Genomic DNA, 16157 nt, shown 5'->3' on the forward strand with positions numbered 1-16157 from the left:
AAGTTGCAAACAGCCAAGTGATTGGAATCATCCTCAATTCTTGAGCCGAAACATGAGCTCGGCGTGAAAACTTCTGACAACCATCACACTTTTTTACCAAGTCCTCAGCATCAGCATGAGCGGTTAGCCAATAGAAACCGTGACGAAAAGCTTTAGCTACCAAAGACTTTGAACCGGCGTGGTGACCACATTCTCCTTCGTGGATCTCACGCAAAATCTCACGGCCTTCTTCAGGAGATACGCAACGCTGAAACGCCCATGTTACACTGCAATGATGCAATTCTCTGTTGACTATAGTCATTGACTTGGACCGCCGGATTATCTACCTGACCAAAGTTTCATCCTCCGGTAACTCGCCCCGGTTCATATACGCCAAATATGGGACCGTCCAAACTGGGATAACGTGAAGAGCCGCCACCAGCTGAGCCTCCGGATCAGGAATAGCCAAATCCTCCTCTGTAGGTAGCTTGACCGACGGGTTATGCAAAACATCCAGAAAAACATTGGGTGGAACCGGTTTACGTTGGGAACCCAAACGGCTTAAAGCGTCCGCCGCTTCGTTCTTTCGCTAGTCCACATGGTCAACCTGATAACCTTTGAAGTGACCAGCAACAATATCCACCTCTCGACGATGTGCTGCCATGAGCGGGCCCTTGGAATCCCAAGTACCAGACACTTGTTGAGCCACCAGGTCCGAGTCACCAAAGCACTTAACCCGGCTTAAATTCATCTCCTTAGCCATTCGAAGACCGTGGAGTAAAGCCTCATATTCAGCTGCATTGTTAGTGCAAGGGAACATTAAACGGAGAACATAACAAAACTTATCACCTAGTGGGGAAGTTAACACGACTCCAGCCCCCGAGCCCTCCAATTGCCTGGATCCATTGAAATGAATACTCCAATAAGTATGATCCGGCTTTTCTTCCGGCGCTTGTAACTCTGTCCAGTCATTGATGAAATCCACAAGCGCTTGGGACTTGATTGTCGTACGAGGCACATATTTTAACCCGTGAGGTCCAAGCTCAATGGCCCACTTGGCAACCCGGCCAGTTGCCTCCCTGTTTTGGATTATATCTCATAAAGGGGCAGAACTGACCACAGTGATGGGATGACCCTGAAAATACTGCTTAAGCTTCCGGCTTGCCATGAAAACTGCATACACCAGTTTCTGCCAATGTGGGTACCTCTGTTTGGACCCAATAAGCACCTCACTGATATAATAAACCAGCCGTTAAACCGGATGTTCCTTCCCAGCCTCCTTGCGCTCCACTACAATGGCCATACTGACAGCCCGGGCATTAGCAGAATTTACTGCCCTTTTATGAAGCTTCTGATCGCGCTTGCACAGGCTAGTAGTGAAGACATGATACTGCCCACTATTCAACTACTTCGGGTTGCTCTGGTAACCCGACTGTTGCTGCTGCTGACTCCCCTGCTGATTATAACCACCCTGGTTGCCCTGACTGCCCTGATTGCCATGTCCGTTTTGATTACTTTGAAATCCTGAGCCAGAACTGCCTCCACCATAACCCGGCCCATGAGATCCGGGTCCTGAACCGCCGGGTGGTCCATGATTATATTGGAAAAGATCCAAGTTTTTGAACTCCCACATGATAAAGCAATCCTTCCAGAGGTGCGTAGCTGGCCTTTCTCGCGTCCCATGCCTTGGGCAAGGCTGGTTTAACAGGCGCTCAAGATTGACACTTGATCCTCCACCCCGCGGGGGCGGTTTACCCTTACGACGCTGACCATTATTCTGCGTGTTTGTGTTAGCCACAAAATATAAACTGTTATCCGCTTTACGCTTACCGTTGTTTCCATGGCCCGGCGGGTTATGCTGCTGCCCCTTGGTGTTGCCGCTCTTCTTTCCCTTTCCCGGTTTTTCATCGTCAGACTCGGGGTCCTTGGTACTATCAGAGTCGGCATACTTAACCAGAGCTGTCATAAGCGTTCCCATGTCATTGTAGTGACGCTTGAGCCGTCCCAATTTCAGCTTCAAAGGCGTGAACCGGCAATTGCCCTCTAACGTTAAGACTGATGTATCGGCATTGATGCGGTCCGATGAATGCAAGATTTCCGAAACCCGACGCACCCAATGGGTCATCGATTCCCCTTCCTCTTGGACACAGGCGGCTAAGTCCACAACTGACATGGGCTTCTTGCACGTGTCCTTGAAATTCTTGATAAACCGGGCCTTTAACTCGGCCCATGACCCGATGGAGTTAGCTGGCAAACTTTTCAGCCAAGTGCGAGTTGTTCCTTCCAACATCATGGTGAAGTATTTAGCACATGCCGCATCGTCCACGTCCAGCATCTCCATCGCCATCTCATAGCTTTCGACCCATGACTCGGGGGGTAAATCGGCAGTGCAATTGGGCACTTTACGAGGATCCTTGAAGTCCTTGGGCAGCCGTACATTACGTAGAGCCGGGGCGAGACACGACACCCCCAAAGAACTAGATGTAACTCCTGGTTCCACCGAAGTGGTTGGACGAAACCGGAGTGAGCTGACAGGCCGCGTACTACGCTGCTAACTCGGCTTCTCGACGCGCTCTACCATGATCCACCAAGTCCTGAGCATTAGCACCACCGCCCGCCGGGTTATGCCCTCGAGGCGGGTTACGGTTCCGCGCACTGCTCGATACGGCCAGTTCATCAATGTGCCTGCTGTAACTCCAGCTTGGGCGGAAGGTGGAATGAATCCTCTCGCGGCTGTATGAATAAGCCTGCTGCTGAGTCAAGGCTGTCTGAAGGAGCTCCCTAGCCCGTCGCGTCTCAACCGCCACGGGGGACTCGCCTTCGACTGGGAGGGCCGCCAATCGTGAAGCGGCAGCGACTATGTTATCCAAGGGGTTGGAGTAATGACCCGGAGGCATCGATAAATGCTGTGACAGGATATTCTGACGAGGCGGATCCATTGTGCGCGGCTAGACCGGCGGCCCCGTTCCCGGTGCTTCTACCCGGTTTACCACTGGCTGATTGCTGGTTCCTGCTCCTGGCGTGTTAAAGACATTCCTTGCCTCATAAACCGGAGGCAGGTGAGACCGGTACCTTCTCCTCATTACATCATTAGACGCGTTCTGATCCAACATAAGCCGATAAGCCTGTGCATCCAACTCGGCCCGCTCTGCAGCCATCCTGGTGTTCTCAGCTGCCAGGTCTGCCTTGGCTTGAGCTATTTGATCCTTTACCTTCGCAACTTCTGCGTTATGCTGATCCTGATCCGCCGGATTAACCTCAGCCGCCAGCAGTGTTGCCAAAGTGTCAAATAAATCGGACAAAACCTGAACCGGCGGTTGCGCAGGGCCTCCTGCTCCAGCTGCTGCCGCCGGCACTGAACCGGAGATCATCGCCGCTGCGGTCGAAGAGTGTTGCGCTAACTGTGTACCGGCCATGAAGATCGCAACCCGGCTCGGCAGATCGAGGGGGTCCGGAATACTGTCGCCATCGGAACAGCCCCCAAACCGGCCATCTTGCAGTTGGTACAATGACTCGGTCTCTCCAGTGGATGACTCGCCAACTTTCTAGTGTGAGGACTTAGTCGTGGAGCCATCACGACAGGTTAGCTTAAAGGGGTTAAAGCAGGACAAAGGACGCAAGGAGTTTATACTGGTTCGGCCCCTTACAGTAAAGGTAAAGGCCTAATCCAGTTGATGTGGAATTGCTAGGGTTTCGATGACCAAGGAGCGAATCCGCTTGTCCTGACTCTCCAGTTGTTGTTTGTTGTCCCTAAACCGCCGGCAGGTCGTCCCTTTATATAAACAGGTTGACGCCCGGCGGTTCACAGAATCCCAGCCGGCTCATAAACGTGTCCGGCTTGGTTTCTACCCTTTCTTATCTTACAACACAAGTCAACTACCATATGGCGATTTACATCTACGGGCCGTAATCCGCCTTTCGGCTCTTGGGCCTTCTTGTTAATCTCCTCCATAAAGCGCCATACACCTTGTCTTCATGGGCTTCAATATGGATAACTCATTACAGGTATAACCCGGCCCCTCCTGGGCGGTTTATACTCAGTAGTTATATCCCCAACAGACCGGGACTGCTAAGTTTGCTTGAGCCTTTAAGAGAAAACCAATTAGGTTATCCGTCTCCTGTTGCTTCTTTTGCCAGGCTTCATTCTTCTCTTGCTGGCTCTTCTTCATAGCTTCCAATTTTTCCTATTGCTTCCTCTGCATCTCTTCAAATGTTGTCACTTGTGCTTCAAGCTTCACGGCTAACTCCTCTTGGTGCCTATAAATTGAAGAAACGCAACAAGGTTGTACCTTTGATGAGATGAAAATAGACAAGATAACAAGGTACAGGAGTACCACTAAGAGGCTTACAATCTATCAAATTAACAATCTGAAATAGAGCGGAACATTATTAAATGTCAAGGAAAGCATACAAATGGGCAAATGAAACAGTAAACCCAAGAATAGCTTATAATGGTTAAGAAAAACATGCAAACCCAAGAATTAGATTTTATTTATCATTTTGAAAAGCAGCAAGCACCACAAATAATATATCAAGTCAACAACCCAAGCAAGCAACTAAGCTAGTACAACAATTTTCTAGATCAAACTCTACCAGCCTATATCATTCTAAAAAGCAAGAACATAAACCAATCAACAAATCATACTAGATTTCAGGATTAGAAACCATGCATTACAATGTTACTCTCCTGCCTTTGTGCTGCAGCAGCAAAAAACCGTGCAACAAACCATGTATTTCTCATTACAAGCATATATATATTATTTTTATGTTACTTTGTATGATTGGATTTGGAACAAACAATACATAAACAACAAAGCACTCCTTAGTACAACTTCCGTTACAAGAATTGAAGACGAATGTCTTGTTCACTCAGATTTGTGTTCTCATTTTCTCACTATCATGGGTGCACTACGCACATGCACAAAAGCAAGGAAAAAGAAACAAGCAGAACACAAAGAGAAACAAGACATGTACCTATCACTTGCATCTCTCGCCTCTCTATCCTTCTCTTCAATTCTGTGAAGATTAAGTAGAGGTCTCAAATCTCCTGGATCTTGATGCATAACCCATGCTAGAAAGGAAGGTGCTATGGGTGCTTTCTTCCTTTAGAACTCCAGCCACAATTTTTGTATCCGATATTGCCAACTCACCTTCTGATTGTGCTTCCCTTTTCTTTTCCATCACATTCTGTAGTATAAAGAAAATTGATGCTCAAGTAAGGCAAAGTTCATATGATGGATTACACATGATCAATATGAGAATCTATTTCAAGTCTGAAACAATAGGAAGAAATCTTACATAAGCTAGACATACCGGCTTGCTCCTACCACCAGTAAGGCAAACTTCATATGATGGATTACAAAGAAGATATTTTAGCTGCTTTGACTGGGTCTGTAGGTCTCATCCCCCATGGTGGAGAATGCTTATGCATCAGTTGGACCAGTGGAGCATGCTTATGAGTCTACATTAAAACTTGTCAGATAAATTAGAAAGTTAGAATTGCAAGTGGAAAAAAGATGGTGTGAAGATGATGTTGCATATACCTTGGCCTTGTAGTGTAATCATGTTATGAAATTGGCTAGATGTGCCTATCATGTCTTGAGAACCTTGCATCCCCTAATCAGTGTCAGGCGAGTTGCTATCCTTAGAAGTTAGGAGAGGTGATGTGTTTGTTGGATTTGGTGCAGACTATTCTTGATGGTTTGTAGCTTCAACCAACTCAGTTGTTGTGGTAGCTTTGGATCCAGTTATTCTTGAGGTAGCTGATGCACCGTTTGTAGATCTGACACGCTTTTTTGTTTTTGGCATGGTAGAACCTTCAGGTGCCTGTGTCAAACAAGTCAAGTAAAAGAAGGTAGTTAATCAACATTGAATTATGCAATGTCAGCACAAGTTCAAATAGGATGACAGTGAACAGAGAAAGCATCATCTAGATTACTCCCTCTGTCCCATAATGTAAGACGTTTTTTAACACTAGTGTGCTGTTAAAAAACTTCTTATATTATGGGATGGAGGGAGTAGTTGGTAGGAGAGTAAAAGAGTGCAGGAATAGAAATGAATCAATCTTTAGTCAATTATTTTACCTGTCCAGAATGTTCAGAACAAAAAACAACAAAAAATACTATTACTGTCACTGCTGGCATAGTTCAGAAAACCATAAAGTTTACTATACTCTTTCAAAATTAAGGCTCAATGGATGGTGTTGTATGTTTGTAAAGTAGGAGCAGCTTGAGTTCACCATGTATCTGCTTTTATCAAGTTATGGGCGTACTGAATATGCTTGTGGGCTTCAGACCCTTAACATCATGGGTAGCAATCAATTAAGAGCGGCAAGGCAAATATTAAGTTTAGTTCTCTTTAATTTAGTAGTGGAGATAAAAGTACATTGGCACAGGGCTATACATCTCCGTGAGGAGTCAAAATCAAGTGCAGTCTCAGTGCTTATTCAGTTTTAACAGCACTAGTTAGGGACTATTTATGGGGCAGCTGAACCACGAGCAGCGACAGTAAAATCAATTTCATGTTTTAGCTAACCACAAGCAGGCAGTAGAATCAATTTAAGGCTTCAAGTTTTAACCACAAGCACTATGGCCGTGTGGTGCCTGAGTTCAGTTAAAGGGGCAAGCTGTTACCATGTGTGGGTATGACTTGTAAAACTGAAACTCTGAATTCCTCTCCAATACAACTCTGGATCTCACCTTCTCTCTTTCGTCTACATCACCTCGGTGCTTTTCTCCCCCAAATCCCTTCGCTGTATCCTGGTGATCCTAATTAACGAGAAGGGCAGGATGATTAATGGTATGCATGAACCCTAATCACTGAACATTAAGGGCTTGCGGGATGAGAAAATTACCGAGAGCTGTCGCCGGTCGCTGTAATCGTTGGGGTATGGCTCGCGGGCCGGTTGATGCGGTGGATCCGAGATCCGCTGGTGGGGCGGCCTCCTTCAATCCGCCGTCGCCGGTCGCTGCAACCAGGGGGAGAATAGAGCGGAGTGCTCGCGGGGCTGGTTCATGTTGTGGATCCAAGCTCGAACCGGCGGGGCGGCCAGCCGGCCACCCCCAATCTCCCGGCCCTGATCGCTATAGTCGTGGGATAGGAGAACCGATTGAATCTGGCAAAAAAATACCGGGGTGGGCGGTGGCTTTTAGCGGCACCTCTTCGCGGGCGAAATAGAAGAGTAATTTTGGATGGGTCTTTGACCGGTGGGGACACAGGGTGGATGCGGAAAAGGATTTAGAGAAATGGAGAGAAAAGAGTACGTGGGTGAAGGGGAAATAGTTTTTTTACGAGGTGATTAATTTCAGAATTTTCACATAATATTACGTAATTCATTTAATTCGAAATAAGTATCAAATGATTATTAAAAAAGTAAGTCTTACAAATACATTATGGTGTGTTTCTTTCATGTAGTTTTTCTTGGAGTTGTAAATAAATATGTCGAAAGTGATAGACGGTGCAATGCGGGGGCTCTGTGCAGCGTCGTACGATACGGTGGCCGGATGGATTCGCGTAAGGTTGGTACAGGGGAGTGGAGACACTTACTTGGAATTGTAATAGCCAGCCGGAACCGGTCCGTGTCTTGTTTCTCCTATCATTGTCCTGTCCTTCCCATGGCGATGCGCCGCCAACTAGAATTGAGAAGACGACCAGATTAAGTCACATATGCCCTGGGAAGAAATAACTAACCTGCAGATAGAGTTACACACGCCTAGGCGTATAGTCCAAGAAGATAATAAACAACCTTTATAACAAGAGGGGCGATTTGGAGCCCGGGCTCAGCTGTGTGACGCCCCGATTCAATCGTACACTAATCATACACGCAAACGTGTACGATCAAGATCAGATACTCACGGGAAGATATCACAACACAACTCTAAAAATAAAATAAGTCATACAAGCATCATAATACAAGCCAGGGGCCTCGAGGGCTCGAATACAAGTGCTCGATCATAGACGAGTCAGCGGAAGCAACAATATCTGAGTACAGACATAAGTAAACAGGTTTTCCTTAAGAAGGCTAGCACAAACTGGGATACAGATCGAAAGAGGCGCAGGCCTCCTGCCTGGGATCCTCCTAAACTACTCCTGATCGTCGTCAGCGGTCTGAACGTAGTAGTAGGCACCTCCGGTGTAGTAGGAGTTGTTGAAGAAATATGCCCTAGAGACAATAATAAAGTTATTATTTATTTCCTTATTTCATGATAAATGTTTATTATTCATGCTAGAATTGTATTAACCGGAAACATAATACATGTGTGAATACATAGACAAACAAAGTGTCACTAGTATGCCTCTACTTGACTAGCTCGTTGATCGAAGATGGTTATGTTTCCTAGCCATAGACAGGAGTTGACATTTGATTAACGGGATCACATCATTAGGAGAATGATGTGATTGACTTGACTCATTCCGTTAGCTTAGCACTTGATCGTTTAGTATGTTGCTATTGCTTTCTTCATGACTTATACATGTTCCTATGACTATGAGATTATGCAACTCCCGTTTACCAGAGGAACACTTTGTGTGCTACCAAACGTCACAACGTAACTGGGTGATTATAAAGGTGCTCTACAGGTGTCTCCGAAGGTACTTGTTGGGTTGGCGTATTTCGAGATTAGGATTTGTCACTCCGATTGTCGGAGAGGTATCTCTGGGCCCTCTCGGTAATGCACATCACTTAAGCCTTGCAAGCATTGCAACTAATGAGTTTGTTGCGGGATGATGTATTACAGAACGAGTAAAGAGACTTGCCGGTAACGAGATTGAACTAGGTATTGAGATACCGACGATCGAATCTCAGGCAAGTAACATACCGATGACAAAGGGAACAACGTATGTTGTTATGCGGTCTGACCGATAAAGATCTTCGTAGAATATGTAGGAGCCAATATGGGCATCCAGGTCCCGCTATTGGTTATTGACCAGAGAGGTGTCTCGGTCATGTCTACATAGTTCTTGAACACGTAGGGTCCGCACGCTTAACGTTCGTTGATGATATAATACTATGAGTTATGTATGTTGGTGACCGAATGTTGTTCGGAGTTTTGGATGAGATCACGGATATGACGACGAACTCCGGAATGGTCCGGAAGTAAAGATTGATATGTGGATAGTAGTGTTTGATCTCCGGAAAGGTTCCGGAATCCATCGGAAGGGGTTCCGGATGTTTCCCGAAATGTTTGGGCACAAGAACACTTTATCTGGGCCAAAGGGGAAAGCCCACGAGGTTTTTGGAAAGCGCAAAAGGAAGTTTTGCGGAGTCCAGGGGCCAGACGCCAGGGTCCCTGGCGTCTGGGTCCAGACGCCGGGAACCCTGGCGTCTGGCCCTGGAGTCCGAGAAGGACTCTTGCCTTTCGGGTGAAACCGACTTTGTGGAGGCTTTTACTCCAAGTTTCGACCCCAAGGCTCAACATACAAATAGAGGGGTAGGGCTAGCACCCAAGACAGATCAAGAAACACCAAGCCGTGTGCCGGCAACCCCGTCCCCTCTAGTTTATCCTCCGTCATAGTTTTCTTAGTGCTTAGGCGAAGCCCTGCGGAGATTGTTCTTCACCAACACCGTCACCACGCCGTCGTGCCGCCGGAACTCATCTACTACTTCGCCCCTCTTGCTGGATCGAGAAGGCAAGGACGTCATCGAGCTGAACGTGTGCAGAACTCAGAGGTGCCGTGCGTTCGGTACTTGGATCGGTCGGATCGTGAAGACGTACGACTACATCAACCGCGGTGATAAAACGCTTCCGCTTACGGTCTACGAGGGTATGTAGACAACACTCTCCCCTCTCGTTGCTATGCATCACCATGATCTTGCGTGTGCGTAGGATTTTTTTTGAAATTACTACGTTCCCCAACAGTGGCATCCGAGCCTGGTTTTATGCGTTGATGGTATACGCACGAGTAGAACACAAGTGAGTTGTGCGCGATATAAGTCATACTGCTTACCAACATGTCATACTTTGGTTAGGCGGTATTGTTGGATGAAGCGGCCCGGACCGACATTACGCGTACGCTGACGCGAGACTGGTTCTTCTGACGTGCTTTGCACAGAGGTGGCTGGCGGGTGTCAGTTTCTCCAACTTTAGTTGAACCGAGTGTGGCTACGCCCGGTCCTTGCGAAGGTTAAAACAGCACCAACTTGACAAACTATCGTTGTGGTTTGGATGCGTAGGTAAGAACGGTTCTTGCTAAGCCCAGTAGCAGCCACGTAAAACTTGCAACAACAAAGTACAGGACGTCTAACTTGTTTTTGCAGGGCATGTTGTGATGTGATATGGTCAAGACATGATGCTAAATTTTATTCTATGAGATGATCATGTTTTGTAACCGAGTTATCGGCAACTGGCAGGAGCCATATGGTTGTCGCTTTATTGTATGCTATGCAGTCGCCCTGTAATGCTTTACTTTATCACTAAGAGGTAGCGATAGTCGTAGAAGCATAAGATTGGCGAGACGACAATGATGCTATGATGGAGAGATCAAGGTGTCGCGCCGGTGACGATGGTGATCATGACGGTGCTTCGGAGATGGAGATCACAAGCACAAGATGATGATGGCCATATCATATCACTTATATTGATTGCATGTGATGTTTATCTTTTATGCATCTTATCTTGCTTTGATTGACGGTAGCATTATAAGATGATCCCTCACTAAATTATCAAGGTATAAGTGTTCTCCCTGAGTATGGACCATTGCGAAAGTTCTTCGTGCTGAGACACCATGTGATGATCGGGTGTGATAGGCTCTACGTTCAAATACAAGGGGTGCAAAACAGTTGCACACGCGGAATACTCAGGTTAAGCTTGACGAGCCTAACATATAACAGATATGGCCTCGGAACACGGAGAACGAAAGGTCGAGCGTGAATCATATAGTAGATATGATCAACATAGTGATGTTCACCGTTGAAACTACTCCATCTCACGTGATGATCGGACATGGTTTAGTTGATATGGATCACGTGATCACTTAGAGGATTAGAGGGATGTCTATCTAAGTGGGAGTTCTTAAGTAATATGATTAATTGAACTTAAGTTTATCATGAACTTAGTCCTGATAGTATTTTGCAGATTATGTTGTAGATCAATAGCTCGCGTTGTTGCTTCCCTATGTTTATGTTGATATGTTCCTAGAGAAAAATTATGTTGAAAGATGTTAGTAGCAATGATGCAGATTGGATCCATGATCCGAGGATTATCCTCATTGCTGCACAGAAGAATTATGTCCTTGATACACCGCTAGGTGACAGACCTATTGCAGGAGCAGATGCAGACGTTATGAACGGGTGGCTAGCTCAATATGATGACTACTTGATAGTTCAGTGCACCATGCTTAACGGCTTAGAATCGGGACTTCAAAGACGTTTTGAACGTCATGGACCATATGAGATGTTCCAGGAGTTGAAGTTAATATTTCAAGCAAATACCCGAGTTGAGAGATATGAAGTCTCCAACAAGTTCTATAGCTAAAAGATGGAGGAGAATAGCTCAAGCAGTGAGCATGTGCTCAGATTGTCTGGGTACTACAATCGCTTGAATCAAGTGGGAGTTAATCTTCCAGATAAAATAGTGATTGACAGAATTCCCTAGTCACCATCACCAAGTTAGTAGAACTTCGTGATGAACTATAGTATGCAAGGGATGACGAAAGTAATTCCCGAGCACTTCGCGATGCTGAAATCGACGATATAGTTCTATTAGCTATGTATGTTGGTGACCGAATGTTGTTCGGAGTTTTGGATGAGATCACGGATAGGACGAGGAACTCCGAGTAAAGACTGATATGTGGATAGTAGTGTTTGATCTCCGGAAAGGTTCCGGAATCCATCGGAAGGGGTTCCGGATGTTTCCCGAAATGTTTGGGCACAAGAACACTTTATCTGGGCCAAAGGGGAAAACCCACGAGGTTTTTGGAAAGCACAAAAGGAAGTTTTGCGGAGTCCAGGGGCCAGACGCCAGGGTCCCTGGCGTCTGGGTCCAGATGCCGGGAACCCTGGTGTTTGGCCCTGGAGTCTGAGAAGGACTCTTACCTTTCGGGTGAAACCGACTTTGTGGAGGCTTTTACTCCAAGTTTCGACCCCAAGGCTCAACATACAAATAGAGGGGTAGGGCTAGCACCCAAGACAGATCAAGAAACACCAAGCCGTGTGCCGGCAACCCCGTCCTCTCTAGTTTATCCCGCGTCATAGTTTTCGTAGTGCTTAGGCGAAGCCCTGCGGAGATTGTTCTTCACCAACACCGTCACCACGCCGTCGTGCTGCCGGAACTCATCTACTACTTCGCCCCTCTTGCTGGATCGAGAAGGCGAGGACGTCATCTAGCTGAACGTGTGCAGAACTCAGAGGTGCCGTGCGTTCGGTACTTGGATCGGTCGGATCGTGAAGACGTACGACTTCATCAACCGCGTTGATAAAATGCTTCCGCTTACGGTCTAAGAGGGTACGTAGACAACACTCTCCCCTCTCGTTGCTATGCATCACCATGATCTTGCGTGTGCGTAGGATTTTTTTTGAAATTACTACGTTCCCCAACAGTTGTCGTCGACGGTGGTGTCTGGCTCCTGGGCTCCAGCCTCTGGTTGCGACAACTAGGTAGAAGGGAAAGGGGGAAAAGAGGGAGAAAGCAACCGTGAGTACTCATCCAAAGTACTCGCAAGCAAGGAGCTACACTACATATGCATGGGTATATGTGTAAAGGGCCATATCAGTGGACCGAACTTCAGAATGCTAGAATAAGAGGGGGATAGCTAATCCTGTCGAAGACTACACTTCTGGCCACCTCCATCTTGCAGCATGTAGAAGAGAGTAGATGGTAAGTTCACCAAGTAGCATCGCATAGCATAATCCTATCCGACGATCCTCTCCTCGTCGACCTGTGAGAGAGCGATCACCGGGTTGTATCTGACACTTGGAAGGGTGTGTTTTATTAAGTATCCGGTTCTAGTTCTCATAAGGTCAAGGTACAACTCCAAGTCGTCCTGTTACCGAAGATCACGACTATTCGAATAGATAAACTTCCCTGCAGGGGTGCACTACATTTCCCGACATGCTCGATCCCTCTGGCCGGGCACACTTTCCTGGGTCATGTCCGGCCTCGGGGGATCAACACGTCGCAACCCCACCTAGGCTCAACAGAGAGGTCAGCATGCCGGTCTAAATCCTATGCGCGCAGGGGTTTGGGCCCATCGCCCATTGCACACCTGCACATTGCGTACACGGCCGGAAGCAGACCTAGCCTCCCTTATACAAGAGTAGGTGTTCCAGTCCAATCCGGCGCACGCCGCTCAGTCGCTGACGCCAAAAAGAGCTTCGGCTGATACCACGACGCCGGTTGCCCATATCTTGTCCCACGTGGCGGTTAGTGCGTATAAGGTCAACGACCCAACTCAGATCAAATACCAAGATCTCGTTAAGCGCGTTATTAAAGTAACCGCGAACGCCGACCAGGGCCAGGCCCACCTCTCACCTAGGTGGTCTCAACCTGCCCTACTGCTCCGCCACAAAGGTTCACTCAGAGGGCCGTCTGTGACGGCCCCGTTTCAATCATACACTAATCATGCACGCAAACGTGTACGATCAAGATCAGGGACTCACGGGAAGATATCACAACACAACTCTAAAAACATAAATAAGTCATACAAGCTTCATAATACAAGCCAGGGGCCTCGAGGGCTCGAATACAAGTGCTCGATCATAGTCGAGTCAGCGGAAGCAACAATATCTGAACATAAGTTAAACAAGTTTGCCTTAAGAAGGCTAGCACAAACTGGGATACAGATCGAATGAGGCGCAGGCCTCCTGCCTGGGATCCTCCTAAACTACTCATGGTCGTCGTCAGCGGCCTGCACGTAGTAGTAGACACCTCCGGTGTAGTAGGGGTCGTCGTCGACGGTGGCGTCTGGCTCCGGGGGTCCAACATCTGGTTGCGACAACCAGCTAAAAAGGAAAAGGGGAAAAAGAGAGAGAAAAGCAACCCTGAGTACTCATCCAAAGTACTCGCAAGCAAGGATCTACACTACATATGCATGGGTATCTGTGTAAAGGGGTAATATCGGTGGACTGAACTGCAGAATGCCAGAATAAGAGGGGGATAGCTAGTCCTGTCGAAGACTACGCTTCTGGCAGCCTCCATCTTGAAGCAGTAGAAGAGAGTAGATGGTAAGTTCACCAAGTATGATCGCATAGCATAATCCTACCCGGCGATCCTCTCCTGGTTGCCCTGTTAGAGAGCGATCACCGGGTTATATCTGGCACTTGGAAGGGTGTGTCTTATTAAGTATCCAGTTCTAGTTGTCATAAGGTCAAGGTACAACTCCGGGTCGTCCTTTTACCGAGGGACACGGCTATTCGAATAGATAAACTTCCTTGCAGGGGTGCACCACATAACCCAACACGCTCGATCCCATTTGGCCGGACACAATTTCCTGGGTCATGCCCGGCCTCGGAAGATCAACACGTCGCAGCCCCACCTAGGCACAACAGAGAGGTCAGCACGCCGGTCTAAATCCTATGGCGCAGGGGTCTGGGCCCATCGCCCATTGCACACCTGCACGTTGCGTGGGCGGCCGGAAGCAGACCTAGCCTAGCAGGCGTTCCAGTCCAATCCAGTGCGCGCCGCTCAGTCGCTGACGTCACGAAGGCTTCAGCTGATACCACGACATCGAGTGCCCATAACTGTTCCCGCGTAGTTGGTTAGTGCGTATAGGCCAGTGGCCAGACTCAGATCAAATACCAAGATCTCGTTAAGCGTGTTAAGTATCCGCGAACGCCGACCCGGGTCAGGCCCACCTCTCTCCTAGGTAGTCTCAACCTGCCTTGTCGCTTCGCCACAAAGTAACAATCGGGGGCCGTCGGGAACCCAGGCCCACCTCTACCGGGATGGAGCCACCTGCCCCTTCAGCCCCCATCTCCGAACAGTATCATAAGTAATGTAACAGTATAAAGTATATAACATATGCCCGTGATCACCTCCCGAAGTGATCACGGCCCAGTAGTATAGCATGGCAGACGGACAAGAGTGTAGGGCCACTGATGGAACACTAGCATCCTATACTAAGCATTAGGATAGCAGGTAAAGGTAACAATTGTAGCAACAATGACAAGCTATGCAGCAGAGTAGGATTAACCGAAAGCAGTAACATGCTACACTACTCTAATGCAAGCAGTAGAGAGAAGTAATAGGCGATATCTGGTGATCAAGGGGGGCTTGCGTGGAAGCTCAGCCGAGAAGGAGGGGTCGTCAACACCGTAGTCGTACTAGGTAGCAGCGGCGTCGGTCTTGGTGTCTAACGAGAGAAGAGGGCGAATGAACAATAAATATAATGCAAACATAAGCATGACGGTGCATGACAAGACAATGAGCGGTGCTAGGTGTGCCCTAACACGGTAGGAGGTGATACCGACGAAGGGGGGAAACATCCGGGAAAGTATCCCCGGTGTTTCGCGTTTTCGGACAGACGAACCGGGGGGGGGGAATTTGCGTGTTTGCTATGCTAGGGATGTGTGCCGGACGAGCGGGCTGCGTATCCGGATTTGTCTTGTCGTTCTGAGCAACTTTCATGTAGAAAGTATTTTCATCTGAGCTATAGTTTATTTTATATTAATTTTAAAAGATTTAAACCATTTTTAGGATTTATATAATTATTTTAATTTAATATTATCCACAACAGTGTTTACTGACGTCATCATGACGTCAGCAGTCAACAGAGGTGTTGACTGGGTCAAACTGACGTGTGGTCCGGATGTCATTGACTAAGATTAATTAAACAGGTTAATTAGTTTAGTTAGTGATTAGGTTAATCTAATCAGGATTAGTTAAGTTAATTAATTCTTTAATTCTTTAATTAATTAATTAATATTTTTATTTTTATTATTAATTTTTTATCTCTTTTCTTTTTTAAAATGTTTCAGCGGCGTGGGCCCCGAATGGCAGTGGCCTATCAGGCCAAACGGGCGCTTGTGCTTGCGGTTACGGGCTGCGGGCGCTGGGCGCTAGCGGCGCCCGACCAGGCGTGGACCGAGCGGCGCAGATGGGCATCGGCGGTCGGGCGACGACCGGGGCCGCGACGAGGCCGCCCGGGAACGGCACCGGCAAGGCCAGCCGAGCGGCGGCCTGCAGCAGAGGACGACGGGGGGGGGGGGGGTCGCGCGAGGGGGCGGTGGAGGCGGCTGCGGCCGG

The 16157-nt window shown here is 47.7% G+C and overlaps 1 long non-coding RNA gene across 2 annotated transcripts; it reads right to left on the reverse strand.

Moving 5' to 3' along the window:
• Positions 1–3728: 3728 nt before the first annotated feature.
• LOC123169967 (uncharacterized) lies at positions 3729–7104 on the reverse strand. Of its 2 annotated transcripts, none has more exons than XR_006484997.1 (6): positions 6833–7104; positions 6678–6746; positions 5523–5805; positions 5293–5440; positions 4954–5166; positions 3729–4236 (listed from the first exon to the last, which is right to left on the reverse strand). It is a non-coding gene; the product is annotated as an uncharacterized lncRNA (long non-coding RNA). The 2 variants fall into 2 exon arrangements; XR_006484996.1 differs by having other exon boundaries at positions 5278–5440.
• Positions 7105–16157: the final 9053 nt, after the last annotated feature.

Source organism: Triticum aestivum, chromosome 7D (genome assembly GCF_018294505.1).
Source record: "Triticum aestivum cultivar Chinese Spring chromosome 7D, IWGSC CS RefSeq v2.1, whole genome shotgun sequence".
NCBI classification, from domain to species: Eukaryota; Viridiplantae; Streptophyta; class Magnoliopsida; order Poales; family Poaceae; genus Triticum; species Triticum aestivum.